This window comes from Xenopus tropicalis, chromosome 6 (assembly GCF_000004195.4).
Source record: "Xenopus tropicalis strain Nigerian chromosome 6, UCB_Xtro_10.0, whole genome shotgun sequence".
In the NCBI taxonomy this organism is placed as follows: Eukaryota; Metazoa; Chordata; class Amphibia; order Anura; family Pipidae; genus Xenopus; species Xenopus tropicalis.
Genome location: NC_030682.2, coordinates 96,772,051 through 96,792,241, shown reverse-complemented (window position 1 = coordinate 96,792,241; position 20,191 = coordinate 96,772,051). Strand labels below are relative to the sequence as shown.

The 20,191-nt window shown below is 36.3% G+C and overlaps 1 protein-coding gene across 3 annotated transcripts in view; it reads right to left on the bottom strand.

Moving 5' to 3' along the window:
* ripor2 (RHO family interacting cell polarization regulator 2) overlaps positions 1 to 20,191 on the bottom strand; it is an 87,783-nt gene that overhangs the window by 59,793 nt on the left and 7,799 nt on the right. Inside the window, 1 exon segment of one of the 3 annotated variants that reach the window (NM_001130276.1) lies at positions 8,424 to 8,623. The exons of the other annotated variants lie outside the window; for them this stretch is intronic. The gene's annotated coding sequence lies outside the window, so the exon portion shown is untranslated. 3 annotated transcript variants of the gene reach the window in all.

Below are 20,191 nucleotides of genomic sequence, written 5' to 3'. Positions count from 1 at the left end.
AATTCATTTGTATTGTTGGTACTTTTCTACTGCCTGGCGACTTCCTGATCCTACTGGCCCCACACACACATGTTGCTCATATGTTTCTTGCCTTTAGCTTTACATAAGTCAAGCCACACCAGACCTTTTGAAGTGAGTCTCTAGTAATGAATCTATATTCTGCAAACAATCCACATTGTAAATAGTAGAATCATTTGAAAACTAATGTACATAATTATTTAACCCTATACTAATGGTTTTGGATTGTCTATTTGGATACATTGCTTGTCAATCATTATCAGATATCTGCACTATGGATGCAATACCTTCAAGGACATTTTGAGCAAATCTGAGTGTATACTCAGACTGAGAGAGAATTGAGTATTTTCTGGCATAAATAATCTCCCATTTGCTGCTAAACTAAAAGCCCATTGAACTCTCAATTTACACTGCCAGCTTTCCATGTAGTTTCATCCAGGGTTCCTCAAACTGTTCCAAATTTCACTTTTGAGCACAGGTTCAAAGCATTAACCCCGTTTAACAAGATTCAATGCTGTAAGGAGCCATAACATAGTGAGTAGAGAAGAGTGCTTTGAAATGAATAATTCTAAGCAAGAAGTACTACAGTTAGTTTATTTGCTGTACTGCAAAAAATGTTGAATATTCACTACTGACAGACTAGCTATATCTTACTCTTTATAACTTAGACATAGTTTTCTAAATGTGAAATATGAACAATTCTTAGTGAAAATGAAAACCAAATACAAAGTAAATAATCCAAGGATCTATGTGTATTCACTCCATCATTAAAATAACACATTGGAAAAAAAGGTGATGCATAAATAAGGGATTCTATTGCTATAAATATTTATTGGAACACTATTTAAGCCAACTCTGGGCACTGTTCTATGTAAATGGAATGTTTTATGATGAGTGTTTTAATAGAACAGCTGCAGTAACTGTTGCAGGATACTCGGGAAATATTACACTCCATCTAAAGCTAAAACTGACATAATCTGCAACAACGCAGTAAATGATGGCAATTTAATGTGGATGGGTACAGTGTTTGTAGAGAGCCTGGTTGCTATGGCTACAGTTGCTACAAGAGACAGCAGAAGCAGTTCCAAAAGAGCGAGAGAGAGGGAAAGCCACACTACACATAATGCTACACGGAGGGATTGGATCATTTCTGATGAGTGTTACAGTAAATGCATTGCAAGAGATTTAATACATTTATAAAAAATGTTACTTGGTTTTCCACACTACAATATCCTACTTGAAACCTAGAAGCAAGCTGGGACAGCGGAGCAGTCTCTTGTGATTCAAATGGTCGTGCACCTTGAAAGGAATCAATTAACTCTGCTTAGAGCAAAAATAAAATCTAGTTATAGTATGCCATCTGCCCAAACCTAATGGCTCCTTTTTTAAAGATTGTGCTGTGATTCAATCATCTGTCTTTTAAAATACTTTGTCCTGAATGATAGATTAATGAAATAATGTCATGCCCTCAAACTTGTTTCCAGCATGGACTTTCCTATGCAGAATCAACCTACTTGCCATGTAAAAAATAACATTGGTTTTGACAAAGCCTTGAGGTCGTTCTGACAAATTAATTGTTCTCAATTTTAATCTTTGGTGTGGAAATGACTGCAACATTCAAACCCTCAAAAGGTCATGTGCTTGGAGGAGTTATCTGTGTTGCAAAAATGGGAGCCCCTTGGACAGCCATAATTAATTAGGTGGCTGACTCCTTTAGTCAAAGTCACTGCCAGTCTGTGTGGGCATTTGGGTCTGGCAGTTCAAATACTTTAGATGTGTGGCTGTGCACTCTTTACACTTTAAAGTCTGCACAGATTCCAAAAAGATGTCACTTTTAATTTGTTTCTTCCTCTGTGAAGCAAGGAAGCTGCATGTGCCAGTATTTGTGAACACTATTGGGAAGGCAGTGTTGTGGTTAGGCCAGGAAAACAACATAAGACGACTTAGAAGGGTACTCATTAAATGCCTTTGGCAACCTGTAATATACAAATTGTGTGTTATTATTATTACAACAACAACGTATTCCTCATTGCTTTGCACAGCATGCAGAATTCATTAACTTGCTCTTGCTCCAATGGAGTCTACATACCACCAAAGAAACACTGTCCTGCCCATTTCTAGCAGTATTCCGCTCTCTGATCCTACCTGAGGGCAGCCCATGACGTATTTGTGTAGAGATACTCTCCCTCAGGAATTTGTTCTCATAACCACTGAGTAGATTCTTTGCATCAGTGAAGAAACTGTCCATTAATAATGCATAACATCACTGTAGTGTCACGTACTGGGCCTCCCAACATTCCTCTTTAAATAGATACACTTATGAAAAATACATCATGTTTGTCTGCGCACGGCTAATGAAATACACCTAATACAGAGCTGTGGGAAATTGGTCCTCATACAGCATACCTATAATAAGAGCAATTTTAAGATCTGGTGTCATTGTAAAAAAAACTTAAAATTATATTTATATTTTTAATTTGTAATTAACAGGACAGGGGCAGGACGTGTTGCCCAGAATGCTTGGACCCTGAGGTTTTCAGGATATGGGGTCTTTCCATTATTTGGATCACCCTTCTCTAAGAGGTAGATTTACTAAAACTCTAACATTTCTCATTTTTTGAAATTTGAATAAACTAATTTCCGTGTATAGCTGACATTTACTAAAAAGTCTGAATTGAAACATTTTCGACTGTTGCACCGAAACATTTTTCGAATTGTCGCACAAAAAAATCAGCATCCAAAACCTCTAAAGTTTTTAAGCAAAACAAGGATCCTCCAAGAAAATGAAGGGACACCTGCCATTGACTCTTACATGATCTTGGCAAGTTTTAGCTGGCTATCTGTCAGATTCAAATTATTAGCCATTTTCAAGTAAAAAGTTGAATTTTTTTGTGCCTTTTAGGGCTAAAAAATTCGACATTTACTAAATGGCCCCTAAGTCTCCAAACAATCATTTAAACATTAAATAAACCCAATAGATTGTTTTATCCCCAAGGATGAATTATATCTAATTACAGAAAAAAAGGAAATCATTTGTAAATTTGGAATTATTTGATAAAAATGGAGTGTATGGGAGATGGCGTTCACATAATTTGGAGCTTTTTGACAAACAGTTTTCTGGATAACGGATCCTATACCTGTATCACCTTTATAGCATTTTGCTATTTAAATACATCAAATGTGTTTAAAAAACAAAACAAAAAAGAAATAGCGATAACTTTTACATCATACAGCAACTCAATAGATTTTGCAAAATCCACACTCAACACATAATAATGTTTGTCCCTCCCACACACTAATTCAAAGGTAAATGAACACACATAATATATTGTTTCAAAGCCTCACATTCAGGTTCTCTGCCATTCCTGCTGTTTCCACCTACATAATGTTTCCTACGCTCTCCACTTTTTATAAATCTGTGCAGGCACTCTTCTATATTCTGCCCTGACTTTGAAAATATTAATTCTCTATTCATTTGGCTACACTTTTAGATATTAAATACTTTTTTTCTTAAATCAGTAGGACATCACAGATCAAACCTTAACAGCAAATTCTTGTCGTAGCTTAAAACGAACAATATCCGAAAAGAGAAGAAATGCCCATCAAGGTCAATATCTCACTCATATTCTCATTTATAACTTTAGGGTGATCCAGAAGGCAGCCATAAGATATATGAAGAGGTATATGTCTACTTGAGATAAATATGACAGTTGCACCAGTGGGAGAATGTTTTGTTGTAGCAGCCACATATACATTATAAAGGTATCTTAAGTGTTCCCTCATCTAGACCTTTTTCTTTCTTCCTATACCTATATTCCTATATTTCTTTCTATACCTGGCTGCACTTGGCAACCTTCCAGTTGTGTTTTTTTTATTCCATGTGAACCCTACTGCATCAAAAATTAATTTTCATTCTACTTCCTGCACAAGTGCGTAATACTTGACTCTTCTAGGTCAAAATACTTTGCTTATCATTTTTACAGGTACCTTCTCATTCCAAGTCATGGTTCTCATAAGGCCTCCAAAACACAGTTAAATTAGATGTGGAAAAGCCTAGACAATGACCTTAGGCAAACTGAAACTGGGAAAAAGCCAAGTGGCCTGAAAGGGGCCTTTGAGAGTGAGAACAGGGGGAAAAGTAGGACCTGCAAAACCCGAGACCCTGTGAGTTATACTTTTTTTAAGAGAAAAGGTCTTGAAGGGTTTTTTGTAAGGGCTTGAGCAATAGGCCTTTACCCCATTGTAGACAGGGAAACCACCTGTGCATTAGATAGAGCCAGACAGGCTTTGGATTTTATTTTCTGTATTTTGTATTCTTTTTTATCTTTGGAGCCTCAAATAAACTGGCCAAGGGCTACTAATTTTGCATTGAACTGTCTGTGCATCTGTTTTGGATGTGTGAAAGTTTATGCAAAGGTCTATCTCCCAGTGAGACCACAGTCCAACTACCTGAAATCGCTACAACATTAAGACAAGAAATATTTATGCTCACAGTTAACAATGTAATCAGTGTCTTCCTTAAGTTTAAAACAGAATGTGAAGTGTCTTGTAACATTTCCTACCATCAATGTTATAGAAATGTTATAGAAACAAAATCGACTGAAATTAAGAAAGTATATAGCAATAATTATGAGTAGAAAAAACCACTCTGTATTGGATACCATATTTTAACAAGGTCAACATAAGATTTATACCTTTAAAATGAAAGTCTTTTGGACTAGAATAAAAGTATGAAGATGCTACTCTCAGCTGGCTGAGTCCTTGCTTATGCCCTGAAGCCAAGAGAGGGAAGAGTGCTTCTTTGTGCTTAGTGCTGCTGCATTTAAACTTAAGAGAGTGTCTCCAGGCCATAACAGTCTTCGCATGAGCTAACATGAAGCAGTGCATTATGCAAGTACAGATTTTCATTTGCTTTTAAGACAATGTAGTACAGTTTTTTTAAATTTTAACTACAGTTTGTTCAGATGTTATGTAATTTATTTATTCAAGTATATATCTATATATATATATATATAGATAATATAGGGGCACCTAATGCTTTTATTTATATTTCTGCTGCAACCTGCTTCTATTCTGCTGTCCACAGCATGTACAACTTGTAGAGAAACATAAATGTGTAGGAAACAGGCACAAAACCCCCAGAAACTCTACTATAACATTTTTATTACATGCACAGCATGTTTTGGCTTACAGGTTGTGCATGTAATAAACGCATTATGGCAGAGTTTAACTTACTTCATACAGACTGAAGCTCTGTGTAATTTATGTGAAAGTGCCCTATACACTGTATCTTTCAGATCCACCCACTCAGCCACCCTTCTCCTGTTTTTATAGTGTGCAGCCCATGCATTTCATGCAGGGTACTGGGCATATTTGATTGCAGGATAAATATTGAGTATACTTAATAACTGTCCTAACAGGATGTGATCTTAATTTCTGACACAGGGTTTCGTTTTTTTAGTGTTTTTTAGCATACCTATTATTTATATGGTGCAGAAAACATACAAGTAATTATTGTCAAAATAATTCTACTTTCTATGAATGGTTTTTAAAAGGGGCCTTCCAACACACACATGTTGAAATTAACATTTGGACAACTTGGAGTCATGAGTTTAGTAAATTTGTAATAACATCAAAAAAGAATAGTCAGACAAGCCTTTGGGCAACAGTACTCTTGGAAGGACTGGACAAAGTTCCATGCTGTTTTCATTTCTGCTGATCTCATACTCTTGCAAGTCCAGATGGGCCCCCACTTCAGAGTGAACTGAGCCTTGACCTGAGTGTTTTAGATTTCTGTAGCATGACAGAATGGATTAGACATGAAATGCATTGCATTTAATGTAGATGATCAGTCCATTTATCAGCTATATGACTGCCTTAGCCTGTTACTTGATCAAACAGATAATACTGACATTGGATACTAGTGACTTGAGCTGCAGAATATTTGTGTGCAGTTAAATGCACAAATTAAGTGGCTTGGAATCTAAATTGTTCTTATAACAAATATAATGGACTTGTGTTATGTGTTAATATGTTATTGATTTTACTGATTTATGGAATTAATTTGAAAATTGTGTATTCTGATCAGGGGCGATTCTGGACATATCGCCGCCCCCCCCCCCCGCTCCCCAGCGCTTACCTTCTGAGCAACCAAGCAATGGTTTTAATAAGAGACTGGAAAAGGCATAGCAGAGGGACTAAATATTCAGACTACTAGTCATTACAGTCAACAAAAAATGGCAGGTTAAAAATAAAATAGATAACATAACAATATTTTTCTATTAAAAATGTAACAGGTTGCAAGAATTATCATTATCATAACATATAAGTTAGGACATTTATACAATTGATTGGGAAGTCACAATAAGTTATGATAGTGGTGCAGTAAAACATACAAGTCAAGCCCTTTCAAGTCAGAAAATGATTCGGACGTCAGACAAGATATCTAGCAAATGCTTGCCTCATTCTCTGGTTTTACGCAGAACTACTCCTCATGTTGAGCTTCCAATCATGTGAGCTACGTCATTCTTAGCGTCACCTTATTTCTGAAAAACTCTGTCTCTGTCAAGCAACGTTACCTTCAGATGTCATACATTTAAACATATCAGAACAGCAAGGATTTTTTTACTCATAAAATACTTTGTCTGATATTGAGGTATTTTTTATTGCTGCTAAATGTTAAACTGTTCCTAATGCTGCCTTATTAGCATTCACCTACATTTTGTTGCTTATCCACATACTGGGATTGGCAGCCTTTTTTAACCTTAATACCTGCTTCTGCTACAAATCCTGTTTAGCTTATTTTACAGGAAAAATAAAATTGTGGGCATTCATATATAAGGGTTTTTAGTTGGTTTCAATGCTTCACGCCAGTTGCTTTAATACAGTTGTTCTTGGCTTTAGGGGAACAACAGTAATGTTGTACTTGTCTACACCAGTGGGTATCTAAGTGGGAATCGTCTAATCTTTTAACTTGCAGGTAGGTTGTGGAATGAGTGGCTTGTCCTTCCAATCAAAATGTTTGCTCTAACATGACACAATAAATTGTACAACTAAGTTATCACCTCATCTTATACTTGATCTCCCCCTTAATCACTCAAATTTGCATCTTTGACCAACCAACTTGAATCTGCCCCTGAGCCTTAATTCCACATCCTGCCAAGTTACCCTTTCACCTCTCCTCTGGGCTCTGGTCCACATTGGAAGCAGACTCTGGAATAGTCTCTTACTCTAGAGCATTGCTTTGCAACTTTTTACATGTACTTGGGTAGCTACTTGTCATTCCTCATACTTCTCATTTGAGGACTGGATTATATTATAATGATGATTATGTAATGCATTACAAAGAAGTCTATAGAGTCCTTGAGTAAACTGGGGCCTTGATTGCTATTGCTGCAGGAGTGCTTCCTGAGTTTAAGTTTTCTAATCACCTCATATCTGAAACCCCTAGTTTTTCAGTTCTGACCAACTAGGTTTAATTAAAAGGGAACTCACTGTAGTGTAGCTCAAATTTGTCACCCAAGGGCCAACATTCAGGGGCAGATTTATACATTTTCAGTTTTTTCAACAACTATTTGTCCAAACACAGATGGGTGAAGAATTAGGAAACTGCTCCTTAGTGTCAGCAAAACAGAATTCTAATGCAGCACAATATTATTCTGATATGCTAAATCCCTGTAAATTAGAGTCTCATTCTAAATTCATCAAGCATTAAAAAGTAAGGTATATACGGCAAAAGTGAATATTTCTTATGAGCAAAAAACTGCTTTAGTGTTATTATCAACAGGTTGGAGGAATGGGATTTAATCTGTGCATTTCACTTCCTGTCTTGTGCTGCCATGGTTAATTACAGCCTCTTGAACAGAATGTAAGTATCAGCAATTCGCTCACAGTTTATCTGTGTGTGTAAGAGAGGTTGAGTATATGTATATTTGTGCCATAAATGTTCAGTTCACAGTCTTGTGGCTTTTGTACAACCCCCATTATACATACAATATATACATATTTTGGCCGAATGCATTGAGTAATATTTGTGTGTTAGTGAAAAATTTGTCACAAGCCTGGCAGTCAGAGGACTGAATGCCTGCTTGTACTAACTATATGCACACTAGCTAAGCACTATGCTGAGAAATACTTGGGGAGTCACAGATGACCCAGTGACTTTGTACAGACATTTTAACATTTTACAGTTGTATTATATTAAACATTTGATTGATGGGATCCCCTAATATGTATTATTTATCACATAACATTTTCTTTAGTCTTACTCCCAGTCCTGTTAATCCCTATAAAATAGTCATCCATTGCATTCCAGGGCAAAGAGAAAACACAAATAAATGAACAGGCAACAATGCAGCATTGTCAAGCTATAAAGTGATTAACCCAACTTATTGGTATGCTCTTACCTTATAGGGTGTGGGTGGGTGGCAATTGCCCCAGTTTAGCTTGGTAGCTTTTTATTTATCCACAAAGCTTCATAGCAACCCCTCTAGATCCATTGCATCTGATTATACTTCCAAAATGCCTGGGCTACCCAGGCTTAGCCTTAGTGCCAAAGAAAGAGATCAGTCAGCAGCTTGTCTTCAGTTTGTGGCTGGCATAACGCACATTGCTAGCAGCAGCAGCTATGATGTTTAGAGGGAGAGAACTGAAAAGCTGAGGGAGCGAGAGGAAGGAGGGGGAGAGTGAAGGGGGCTGGATCTCAGCCTGATTCTGGTGTCATCTGTACTCACAGAAGTTTGAGAACCTCGCTTACAAACAGCTGTTTGCCTATTAATGTCATAGTGCATTTCCACCGTCAACTGTGTGTTTGTTTTTGTGCAATGTGCTAAAAACTTAGCTTTGTTTTTGGTATGTGTTTTCACTTATTCCTATTGCTTCATTATTTTGTAGCAAAATGCCTCTTGATATAAAAGGGTCTTTTTTTCAAGTTATCAAATTATAACTATAATGTATCAGATTCATCAGAATTGATCTTGATCGAAAAGAAGAAACACAATGTACATTTTTTCCAGTTGTGTCGTTTTGCTACATGATCAAGTGACAAAAAAGATGAGAGCAGGGACTTCGAATCACTCAGTGTAATGTGTACAGAGGTCCCAATGGATTTAATGGAGAAACTGAATATCGTAACATATGGGAAGCAATCTAATAAAACTGTCTTGTTTTTGCATGGACATGAGCTGTGGAGCACTTAGGTTTTAACTGATCAAGCCCAAATTGGTTGATACTAGCTTTCTAGATAGCACACGTAACAGAATGAAAACTTGAGGGCTAATTTATCAAAGGTTGAAGGCTTCAGGGCTAGTTTAGAAAAGGTCAAGATGAAATAAGACAATGCTTCCCAACGTTTCTAATATGCAAGATTCAATGAGAAAAAATCCTGGCAGCCAGGAAAGTGTTTTATCAAACATTTATCAAAGCCTTTTGGATTTTTTAGTGTTTTGGATCATCATAACTGATTCTACAGCTTTCAACTAACAATTCTTTATCATAAGGAGTTCTGTGGCATCCAGTTAGTTTGGGAAGACCCCATGAAAACACAAGTATTGTGTTAATCTGCAAGCAATGCAAATCTTTAAGGGACTTGGTGAATCAGTACAAATTATTTTCTTTGTTGCTATAAATCATTATTAATGTAGAAAATAACTAATACAATTGACTTTTTTTTATAGTAAAAGCTATTAAGCAAGGTGCTCTTATCGTATTGATTATTTATTGTATTTATGTTTCATGTATACACCCTTTCCTCTATTCTTCAGTGCTGTGAAATATGTTGCTACTTTATAAATACTTCATTATGCTACTGCTACTGATAATAATAAAAGTTTAGCCCATGAGTTAAACTAATACATTTGCTTGCCTGGCCTGTGCTCTTTTATAAATCAGACAAGGTTCTTTGTAGGAATTTTTGTGTGAGGCTGCAAAATCCATGTTTTTTGGTGAGAAACAATAAGGTTATCTGTGAACTGTATTCATTAGTTATAATCAGTCCAGGGACATCCATCTAATGGTCAGATGCTTCTAATGGGTTTCCTGACAGCTTGATAACTGACTTACAGATTAATGCCCTTTATTGTGACCTGTCATTTGTAAGGGCTTGGCTAGCTCTCCATGGGCAACGTACTGTATGTGCCGTCCACAGAAAAAGCTCTTTAAAAATAGCATTGCCTTTAAACAGAAATTCCAATTACAACTATATTTTAACTTATATTAACTGTTTAATTAAAAAATGATAATCCAGAAATTGTGTTCTCCTTTATTTATATAGCACTAGCATGTTTACACAGTGTGTTACATAAATTGCTCATCATTTACAAAAATCCCTGCTCCTAGAATCTTACAAAGTATTGAAATAATAGCAGTAATTAAGAAATCATATAAATAACATTCTGCTTGTTTTCATGAAAACATATTTAACTTCTTAATAATGTCCCTTTGATAGGGAAGTGAATATTCAGCTTCTACGGTATTAAATTATATGGCTTTGGCGTTTTGGAGAAGGCTTTGCTTTTTAAACTATTGATAAACATGTTAACCTGGAATAAGTTGCAGGGCTCTTGCAACATGGTTCATAGTGTTTAGAAAATCCCAGTGGAGAAACACCTCAATCCTGCTAAGAAACCTATCTTATTACAAGTTCCTCAGCTAAGTTATTTGCTTCTCCATAGGCTCAGATATACACCCTGTGTGCAACGAGCCTAGAGGATTGCATGGTGGATTGTAGAAATATTATCTGCATTTTATTGTGACAACATAAGGCACACATGTTCACACTGAACTAATGTATATCTAAAGCAGTGCAATCCTTTCAATGGCCTTAAACAAACATTCTGTCCATTTTAGCCATGCTCTTCGGACACATTAAATTATACTGACATCATGTCTGCTACAGAAAGGCTCAGGATTTTTCCCTGTGTATCTTGTTTTGCTAATTCAGTGGAAATGCCAGATAATGCTCCCTCGTTCATTCCATAATTAGACAGGCATAAAAGCTGCATTGTCTTGTTGTTGTGATAGTGCTACATATAAATTATTCACTCTATTGAAGTGCAATCTACTGTGGCCTTCAGAAGCAGGGTCCAAATTAAGCAGGCACAGCAAGAGCAAATCTCAGAGCCACACCAAGTCCTGTTAGTATGGAGCAGAAATACAGTATTGGCCCTTCCACCTTACAGCTACTGAAATACAACAGGTACCATTGCCAATTAAACATCTGCTGCCTATGGATTCTGGGAGTTTTAACTCAAAAACTTGAATATAAACCAAACTAGGGAGTTTGTTTCATTCTGCTAATTTATTTGTTATGGGAATCTATTTAGAATGAAGGAATAATGATGCTTAATCAATGATTTTAGCATAAGCATCACAATTTCTATAAGACAAGGCATAATATCTACATGAACTCATAAGTAAAATAGTGGTAGCATTTTTTGCTTTGTTCTGCCATCACCTTAACTTTATTTAGACAACCAGTGAAGAAATGAGAATAACAGGTACTGTTTTATAATAGAATTATACTGTCTTATAATAAATTAAATCTCTTAGAGTGTTAATTGACTGTGAATCCAACTACTGGAACAGACTGGAGCACCCATTTTACCTGCTTGTGAAAAGGAAGCAATTCAACTTTTGTGTGAGCTGGTCCTACTTGCATTTTTTATTAACAACATGCAAATACAACTTTATTCTTTGTAAATCTGCCCCTCCCTATATTCTCCCTCACTTTCTATACCCAATATCTGTCTCCCCTCCCCCCTCATTCCCCCTTTCTCATGCCTTTGTTCTAATCCTGCCCTTTTTTCACTCTGTCACTTTAACTCTTTCTCCAGTTTCCCTTCCCCCTTCTTTATAATATGTTTTTCTATTTAAGGCATTAAAATAAGGAGAGTAGATATTCGATTGATTATTTGCTCAACTTCCAGTGGTGGAATATGAAAAAAACCTTAGCTGATATAACGTTTCAAAAGTTATATTTTGAAAAAGTTTCACCTAAAAATCACCTACATTTTAATTATGTTAATATTTATATTGGCATTACCATGTTACCGTGTCAGTACCATAAATGCCAAACATAATGTATTGAAGGAGTACAGTTTTAATATACATATTGAATAATAAACCCCACATTGTAAAATATAAGGATAAGTCACAGATGAGTTCTATGACTATGTAAAAGCACAAGGCTGAGGTGGCTACTAATAACCTAATATATAACAACAGGGGGTACATTATTTATTACAATACACAAGTTTCAGTGAGTCATGTGATATATTTTACATCACTGGGCAATGATTATAACTGATGACAGCACTAAGCTCTGTTTATAAGGATATTCATGGTTCTTGTGTATTATATGAAGATATAAAACAGAGCCTCAGTTACTAACTTGTATATAGAACAAAAAAGGTTTAGTTTAATCATGTCTTTTTTTAAATGATCTGTCATTTGGAGGTCACTTTTTGTAATGTTGCAGGGCTGTCAGTCATTTCAACGTCTGGTAGCCTTATCCACTGATCTGGTGATATTCATTAGTGATATCAAGAAGCAAGTTTTCTCTTCAGGCTTTTTGACTACTCAGCCGGGAAGACATGGCAGTGAAAGAAATCTTGTGATGTCAGATACAGTTACACTGTTACAAATATCTATGCTTTTCCTTCTGAGAAAGGTAGAACAACCTGAACAATTGTTTGGCTCTTTCAAATGTTATTGCAGGAATGGCATTTTCTGTATACTGTTATTTGTATATTATATATATACTGCTCACTGCTTGCAATTATGAGTCTCCTGTCAACTCCCTTGCTATAATTGCTATTTAGTGGGCTGATGGGGGACTGTTTGGACCTCTGTACTTGAAATACCAGGGTCTATTTTGAATCCCAGTCTGGGCCTGACAGTGTTATCATTTGGGGCTCGCAAATAGTCAAATATGGGCTCCCTACAGACCACTGCTAGTTTATTCATTACCATTCAGGTAGGAATGCCACAAACACAAAAAAAAATCCTCTTTTGCACCCCATTTGGTTCTAGCCAAAGTAATAAATCCCAGTTCATTTGTGTGTCAAGAATGCACTTGTGTTTGTATCTTGCTCATGTCCTGCAATCCATAGATGCATTCAGCCCTCTGTTTTTAGTTTGAGTAAGCTATAGAATCCAGATTGGTGCCTGGCAACCAAGCCATGCTAAGCGATCACAGGCTGCTTCACTTTACATTCTGCTGTCTTTTTTTTGTGCTACACAAAGAGACTATGTTAAATGCATGTACAAGCAATTACTAGGTGACTGTTCTTTCCTGATAATTTCATTCCTCAAATAAATAAATAAATACAAATGAAGTGATATGAAGGTTGACCTCATGCGGGGTGTTATCAGGTTACAAAACAAGTTCCCTGCGCCTATGTTATTTATTTTTAATCCTGCCCTCCCCCAATGCTTTGTGCTATGTGACTGACAGAGGAGGTATTCAGTGTTCTCTAGTGTATATTCCACAATCCCACACAGCTGAATCCAGCTCAGAGGGTCAGTGCTCCTGGGAAGCAGATACATACATGCGCTCTCACAAGTATTCTCACATTACATAAGGCATTACGCTGGATTTCTCTGGGTTTTTGCCATTAGTAACCTCAGCAATCCATAATACCCGATTAGTGAATCTTAGGTAAAAAAAAAAAAAAAGGTGCAAGCATTTCCTTGTTTTTTTATTTAGCTTTAACTTTAGATTTATAAAATGGAGAAATGGAGACAATATAAAATCACTCCAATATATGTATTTCAATAATGCAAAATAATGTTGTATTGATTCTTTTAGGAAAACATTGATAAGAATCTACTCAGAAATGTTATCTGTATTAGGGCTGTCCCCTTGACATTCTTATGGCCAAAATAAGCCACACTGGCCAACCAAATATGGACGTGTTTGGCATGAATAGCCAGATTTAGATCTGTACATGGAATGCAATAGTTAGTGGAGTAGTTGTTAATAATGGTATCTCTAGTGCATATACTATACATATGTTTTTATATAAATGAAGCAAGCAATAGGTGGAGAAAAAGTATGGAAAAATATTTTGTAAATCATTAATTTTTTTTTACCCTGAAATGTTTGGTTATTAGACTTGGAACCCAGCAACATGACTTATCCTTGGAGAATATTTAGCATAGTTCCTTTGAGAATAGATATGTTTGCATACAGATGATAGCGCTTGTATGGAAAGAAAACATACAAACACATTCAGACAATCATAACAGCACAACAAAGATAACTGATGTTGGTTAAATGTCTGTTGCTTTGTCCTGCTCCTTGACTTTACTGCATATAACTTCATTTACAAACTAATCTTCATTTAAATTTGGATTTTTACTGCACTGGCAAGCTGTCAGGTTACAGTTCATATTTGTTTTCAAGCTACACAAAAGCTTGTCAGCTGGTTTAATCCAGCAATGTAACTGGCAAGGCAATGGAATGCAAAATATGGCCTTCCCAATAAGCCCCTTTAGCCCCACGCCTCAGCCTGTAGCTAGAGAATGCAAACTTCTAGCCCTTAGATGCCAGCCACTCCCAGAAAACTACAAACAATTATGACGTTGACCCTTATAGCAGCTGTTCTCTTAATAAAGTTTTCCCCACATTCACAGACAGATGGTTCATGCCAACGACTCATGTAGCTTGGTCGCTATCCAAGCCCCCTTACCAGAAAAGTGCCAGAATTCTCACTTTAGTTTGTCTTTGTCGAAAAACCACATTACAAATTATTTTTTTTAAAGATCTGAAAATTGCTGTGTATTAACTTTTGCTTGATTTACCCCAATTTGCTTTGCTGTCTTCAGCAAGGCATTTTAATATAAGAAATGGTCCATTTTGGGCAGTTTCTTCTTAAAACAGGGCAATTGGACAGCTCTAAAAATGTAGGAAACAACTGCCACATATTAACCTTGCCTTTTTTTCAAGTATATATAGAAATTAGAACAATGTAATCCTCTGTTTTAATTACAATTTTTACCCCCAGCTGCCTAATTCAATTGTCACAATGTTTTTTTCCACCTGTACTCTGGTTTAATTAGATTAAAACAGGTGACATCCAGACTTTCTAAAAATACCTTTTGCACCTGAAAATGTTGAAATAGAGACCATGGAAGGCTTAAATATCACGCAGTACATAAAGTGAACCCTCACTAGTAAACTAAAACTACAAAATGCACACACTTTAATTTGGAATCTTTTGGTTGAACTTCATTAATGGCTTCATATACTATGTATTTATGTAACCGACGGACTCCAATCTCGGCAACCATAATACACACATAAAACTATACATACAATGCCCATTTTAGTTCTGTACTCTATTCTCATCTTTCAGGCCAAGTTAGCTCTTTGAAACAGTATAGCCAATAATGAAAATATTATTCAAACATTATGCATGATTCTGCATTGAAAATGAGAAATACTCCCATAAGTACACCAATAACTGACAATCAAGATCACAATACTGCCCTGATTATGCTTTTTTACATAGGCTCACATGTGTGATCCTTGCTAGGATGTTACAATCCAAGAGTAGAGTGGAAGTAAATGCAATGAGGATAATAACAAACAAGACAGACATTATGCGGGTCCCACAGATAACAGAATACGAGGGAGTAATTGACAAGGCCTTTGGATTATGAAACAGAGGATACCAAGAGGCATAAGGCAGCAGTTAGCTTTGAAGGCTGAAATGAGAAACCCAGGAAAATGAGTTGTTTTGCTGTTGCTCAGTTAGCAGGCTAGCAAGCCAGTGCAACAATGTAATAGCATTCCTGTTTGAGTTCATTTAATTTTCTTTGTTTCTATGTTGGCTCCAACACAATAAATGTTTTGAAGAGAAACTTTCCCCCTTGTTCTGCAACATCTAAACCACATATAGGCTGGCAGCAAGCACGACCCCCAAGGGCTATTCTGTCACAAATGCTTTGTTAGGTAACTTTTATGTATGAATTTCTTTGCTTTGCATACTCTTTGCACCAAGCACAAAAATAGCCAGTCCAATACTGAGAGACGTTCTCCTGTAGTGATAAACTAGGCGCTTTCAGTTTTCACACCAGAGCCAAGAATGTCCCTCGCATCCCAATGATAAAAGCTGAAAGGGCTGTAAACAGCCAGCGGTGTGCTATGCAAATGTCTGTTCTACTTGTGCCACGACTTAGTACAAAATGTTCAATACTTCTGAAAGGAATGGACTAGGGGATTCGGTAACTTGGACCTTAGGATAGATGAACTTTGTTTTATATTTGCACATAAATGAGAATTTATTTTAATCCCAATTAAACATTTTATTTTACTTACAGGGATAATAAACTGGCTCTAAATTTACACTTTTAAATGATGGAATAAAGAACAGTGGATAACACATACTGGGCCTCCCTGTAAAATCTTTTTAGCCCAAGTACCCATTAAATTGGGGAAGATGGTTTGTTTAGCACTTATTAATTGGAAATAGGCATGAATCAGCCTGGGCCTTCTGCTGTCTCTGTTGTTACACACCTGAAAAGACAACTTATTTGCGAATGCCATGATATGTGCTAAGTGCATGTGCAAATTGCCATGTTTTTGCTCTTGTATACTTGTATTTGTAAATGAGCCCTGAGGTTTTACAGAGGTTTTACAGAATACAAAGATCAATCATTTTCCACTGTGAAGAAAGAAATCTTTTCCCCTGTGCCCGAGTTATTATCAGAGGCAAGACATAAATGAATATGTGATATTTATATATTTTGCTAATGAAAGAAGCAGTGGCCTATTAGATTATTGCATGATGTATATTTATTCTATCTTTCTCATATTTTTAGACATTGTTAATGAGTATAAGGATGAACAAGAAATGTAAGACATTCCATGAACCTACAATTATCAGTATAATTACATTCTTTTCATTTACTTAAAATGGAGTGGGTGGCTTTCGTTGTAAGATATTAATCTTCACTAGCTATTCACTTCTGTTAAAAACTGCCAAGTACTGTAATATCAGCTGCATTAGGAGACATGGCCTGAGATAGGCACGGGATAGGCAAGGTTATTCATGTGTCACCAACAAGTTAATGTGATTGGTTATTCACAGGTAAATTAATCTAGTAATGTGGCTTCAAACACTTATACTAGACCAAAACTGTAGGGTTGGCCCCCACCAGGGAGCTCTGCTTGAAGGCCAGTTCCGACAAAAGTTTGGATATCGGTCATATGTTTAAATGCAGCGATCTAAAACTAAAATTCAGACTGAAATTGTAGGATAAAGCCCTTAAAATACAAAACCAAGGATGTTCTGAACATTAAATAGTTGGCAGACACCAAGGGGCTGATTTACTAACCCACGAATCCGACCCGAATTGGAAAAGTTCCGACTTGAAAACGAATATTTTGCGACTTTTTCGTATGTTTTGCGATTTTTTCGGATTCTGTACGAATTTTTCAGATCCAATACGATTTTTGCGTAAAAACGCGAGTTTTTCGTATCCATTACGAAAGTTGCGTAAAAAGTTGCGCATTTTGCGTAGCGTTAAAACTTACGCGAAAAATGCGCAACTTTTCGCGTAAGTTTTAACGCTACGCAAAATGCGCAACTTTTTACGCAACTTTCGTAATGGATAGGAAAACTCGCGTTTTTACGCAAAAATCGTATTGGATCCGAAAAATTCGTAAAGAATCCGAAAAAATCGCAAAACATACGAAAAAATCGCAAAGTACCGATCATTACGAAAAAAACGCAATCGGACTCCATTCGACCCGTTCGTGGGTAAGTAAATCAGCCCCCAATTGTACAAAAGCAACTTCCATTGTAGGTCCCCCAAGGATATCGTCCGATACACAATACATGCACAGATTTTATCGTTATCTGACCAAAATGTTCTAACCTGGCCGATCAACTAAACGAGTTATCACCATGGTATGAAAATTATCGGGAAGATAACATATGGTCCGATTTATCTGGTCCTGTTTGTGGTGCTGTTAGTGAGGCACAAGCGCTGTAAGTGCCCTTGGCAAAGATCTTGGCACCACTTTTCTCACCCCCATTCCAATCAGCCCTTCCCCCTGTTCCACCAAGGATCCCTGCTCCACTGTTTTTTAAGAATATGAATATTCTATGCTTTTCAAGACATCGGTAAATTAGGATTTGGGTGCAAATTACTCACAGTGAGTGAGTTACTGTGGTTGACCAGATGAATGGGGTTAAATTAAGGCAATGATCTCCAACCAGTGGGTCGTGAGCAACATGTTGCTCACCAACCCCTTGGATGTTGCTACCCATGGCCTCAAAGAAGGTGCTTATTTTTTAATTTTTTGCTTGGAGGCAAGTTTTGGTTGGATAAAAACCAAGGGGCACATTTACTTAAATAACCACAATAATTTCTGAAGTTCTAAAATGTCTCGACAATGCTTTTATCATTGATATCGTTGATGAAAATATCACAATTGCGTTCCTAAAGTCACAAAATTTTTGTGGCGAAAACTTTGTTATGCCACGAAAACCTTCCATGTCTGGCTTTGGAAGCCTTCCATAGGACTCAATGGCACTTGACAGATCAAACCTTGCGAAAAGATAGTCCAGAGGAAAGTGTAAGCAAAGCATTAACAAATTCCGAAATGTTCGTAATCTTTGCACAAAGTACAATTTTTTTGTGGAAATTTAATGAAAACCATGAAAAACTTGTGGAATTTTAACGAACTTTTTGCATACATTCCGAACTGTTCTATAAGTTAGAAAAAATACGAAATTATCTCAAAATTGTTTAGTAAATGGGCCCCCGTGTGTATTTCCAAACAGAGCCTCATGTAGGCTGCCAGTCCACATTGGTGCTACCAGATAGCCAATCATAGTCCTTATTTGGCACCCCCTGGAATTTTTTGCATCCAATCCCACCTGCCTGAAAACATATCTTTCCACAGATATAACTTTTGCACCGTTTATGATTTACACATAAACTGTAAAACATTTGGAAGGTGCAATTATGTTAGAATATTGGCCGGTGGGAATTATGGCATAATGCACAGATTTTCTTGGACTTATCATTTGTCCAGTTAATAAATAAAACTAATCAAGCATTCAATGCAATTAAATGCTTACCTATATCAAAAAGTCCCACAGTCACACAGCTAAACTCATTTAGAAATTCATTAGGTGAGCTCTTCTCAGGTAAGTTTTTTGCACTCTGCAGATCTGACATCTGCTAGGTGGACCATGCTATATTAAGCAACATAGTCATTAACTTTTAAAGGTCAATTACAATTTTTCATTATCACGTTTATATATACAGTATAGTTCCCTTTTAAATCTATTGTGCACATAGAATTAACTTCCTTCTTCATTTAGTAGTTAGAAGACTAATAGGAACTGCTGTAATTGTTTTTCAGCAGTAATAACATAACAAGTACACACGCCTTTCATATAACAAAACACTGTGGTTAGAGTGGGAAGAGAAACTTGTTACTGTTTAGGACCACACCCAAGCGTATAACAGACCTCAAGGTAAATCAACGACAAAAATATTTTTTAAAGTGTTGTATTAAATATTGAACATATACATATAAGGAATACATTAAAATTTAATGATTAAAATTTCTTGATGCAAAGTAATCTGTTATCTGAGAGGATGCTGGGTATAAGAAATTATCTATAGAGCAGTAACAGTTATGACTTTATAGTCTGAGATAATATGGGCTCCTTAGGGTGATAATGATCCAATCAGTATTGCTGAGACTATACTCCATTTAGGTATTTTAGGTTTTAAAAATGCTAGAACTGTATAATTATTACATAAATGCAGGGATTTTTAATCTATGGGTCAGAACCTATAAAATTGTCCATGCTATTTAGGGTGGGTTTCTATGATCCTCTTAAATAATGTGAAATGTCTTTCTACAATAGGATACAGTTATTAGAACAAGTCACATATCTGGTTCTAAGTCAATTTTGGGGTATGAAGCTGATTCAGCAACTTAATTCAGGTCACCTTAGAAATAAGGTTTGGAAACACTGTCCTCATCATATGGAATTACATGGAATCACATGGAATCTCTGTAACACATTAATATCATCTAAAATTCTTTGCATGCTCTCAAAGATTGATATGTCAGCAGAATAAATTAAACTATATGTATCTGTTTGGGGGTGCAATAATTGCATGGTGTTTCTGGTTGGAGATG